The following is a 2,480-nucleotide window of genomic DNA, read 5'->3' as shown; positions in this document are numbered from 1 at the left end:
AATCATACGGTCTGTGAAACGTTCTTACATAGCACCAGTAAAATTCACTCCAAGGATAACTAACACACACACCTGATAAATTGCCAAAGAGACAGATTTGGAGCCCAGAATGTCATGGCTTCTGGAAGAACACAGGAAGAAAATATTTTACAATTGAAAACGTTTCCAAATGGCACTCTGGGTAAACCATGGTCTGTAGAAATCCAGGAGTAAATTTGGTGAGAGGTCAGATAAAACAGGGAAAGCGAGGAGGGGAACGGAAATGGGGGAGCAGAATTCTGTGTGGCACCCAAGAGGCAGCCAGAGAGCCAGGATGCAACAGGGAGACCGGATCATTGAAATGGAAGAAGAAAGGGAGGCATGATTGTGAAAGCTTAAAATAACAGCACCAGCACAAGAAAGACTTCACTCAGAGGTACTGTGGGTAGACAGAACGCCAGTGTTATGGCTTGGAGAGGACATAGCCCCTCCCACCCGAGGCTCCCTCATGGGGGTAGGCGTTGGTACCTAATGCAGTGTTGAGGGATAAGGTTCTGGGAGACTTGAACAGATCCCTGAGGACACTGTAATCAATGGGTTGAGCTACAGGACGGACCATTAGGGAGTGGTAGCAATCCTGGAAGGTGGGAACTGATTGGAGGAAGCAAGTCCCTAAGAAAGACCTTCGAAGGGTATGACTTATCTTTGGCCTTTCTGCACTCTGTCTCTCTCTGTTCCCAACCAGCAGCTTCTTCTCTCCAAGCTCTCGTCACCCTGATGCTCTCCTGCCTCACTGCAGGCCCATGGCAATAAAACCAGCTGACCCTGAGACCTCGGAGACCTCAAGCCTAAATGCGCCTTTCCTTTCTTGAAGAGGTTTTCCCCTCCTCACGTATTTTGTCAGTGATGCAATATGACTAACAGAAGGGATGAAAATAAAATCTGGACACAGTAGGAGAGTTTAAAAGAAAAGGCAAGAATAAACGGGGGATGGGGGAGGGGCGAGGCAACAACCACTGCCACCCAGTCTGACTCTTGGTTATGAAAGAAACTGGGATGAAATTGAAACTCCTTGTGATGCTTCAAGCTTGTGTTGTTTGTTTTCCTAAGGGAAGGCTGGAGTTTAAGTGGCAAAGGCAACGTCTGAGCATTAGAGACCGTAATAAAGTTGAAAACTGAGTTCCTGGAAGAGGCTGGTTATCTCTCCATTTGCAATATGCCCCCTCCTGTTGAGGAAGGCTTTGGCAGACACATTGGATTTGATTCTGGGGAAAATGGTGATTTTTCCCATCTCAGTCAAGAAGCTAACAGCATTGCAGTAATCAGAGGTACTCAGAGGCTTTGAATTTAGATCAACTTCCCCTTAGTAATCTTATTGCAAATATTAGTTGTAGTCAGGGTCAGGAGATCCCCCAGGCCTGAAGTCATGCTAGGAAGAAACTCAACTTTGACTCTTACAAAGCCAATAAGAGGACGCCTAAAAAGAGCGGAATGTGTGCTTTGTATTAAGAGATAATCATCAATAAATGAGGTATAAACCTCCTAAAAATAGAGCCAGTCTATGGCTGCCTTCTAACTGTGAAATGTACCAAAAAAAAAAAAAAAATTGCTAGGCAAAATGTGATTAGAATTCCCATGCCCTACGGAGAAAGCTTGAAATAAGGCACGCATATTCATGTAACCCGCTGTAATATGCATAACAATAGAAACGCTGGAAATATATGCCTGGGAAAATGCTAATGAAACATTAATAAGCAAAAAAATTCTCTGTGCAGAATCAGAGAAGGAATCAGAGAGCAGAGATCTAATGTTTATGGAAGAGCAACGGTTTATAAATACAAAGAGGCAGAATTAGAAATGTTCAAGGTGGCTCGCTTTATTTTAGGAAAACCCCAGGAAGGAGAGAGAAAAAAAAAAAAACGAAATATGTTCCAAAATTCCTTGTTTTTTTTTTAAAAAAAAATAGCAGTTTACTACCTCTCAATATTAGAAATCTGTGAGATTCTAGTTTTTCTTTATGCTTTCTTGTTTTTGAAATACCTATAATCAACTGTATTACTGTCTTAAGACACCCCTTTTATAAACTGTATTTCAGGTTTAAGGCCAGTATTGTGTATAAATAAGGGAACGCGCATATGCAAGTTGTAGCCTACAAAAATAATATTATTGTAAGGATGACAGGAACAGATGGATTCTGTTTTCATTTTGGTGACAAATATGTAGGTCTCGAGTCAGTATAAACAACTATAGAGAGATTGAGGCAGTGAAGGATAAAAATACGAAAATAAAATGAGGAAAGAAAAGAAAAATTCATTAGAATCACGAAAGTATGATTTCTCAGTCAAACAAGGCCATACTTACCTGGCAGGAGAGAGACCGTGAGCGGAAAGGTGGCTTCCCTAGGACAAGGCACTCCAGGTGTGCTGACCTGTGGTTTCCCCGAGTGGGAAACTCAACCACAAAATTTGTGGCAGTGAGAGTTGTGTTGGCATTCCCCCTTT

At 42.2% G+C, this 2,480-nt stretch overlaps 1 long non-coding RNA gene and 1 pseudogene across 1 annotated transcript; both read left to right on the top strand.

Annotated features, from left to right (window-relative positions):
- Positions 1 to 220: 220 nt before the first annotated feature.
- On the top strand, positions 221 to 1,168 carry LOC148005186 (uncharacterized). Its single transcript, XR_015622985.1, has 2 exons — positions 221 to 415; positions 728 to 1,168. It is a non-coding gene; the product is annotated as an uncharacterized LOC148005186 (long non-coding RNA).
- A 1,164-nt stretch (positions 1,169 to 2,332) lies between these two features.
- U1l1 (U1 spliceosomal RNA like 1) lies at positions 2,333 to 2,480 on the top strand (annotated as a pseudogene).

The sequence above is a fragment of the Rattus norvegicus genome, chromosome 6 (assembly GCF_021556685.1).
Source record: "Rattus norvegicus strain SHRSP/BbbUtx chromosome 6, alternate assembly SHRSP_T2T, whole genome shotgun sequence".
Lineage (NCBI taxonomy): Eukaryota > Metazoa > Chordata > Mammalia > Rodentia > Muridae > Rattus > Rattus norvegicus.
The sequence above is the reverse complement of the archived record's forward strand: the minus strand, read 5'-3'. Positions and strand labels throughout refer to the sequence as shown.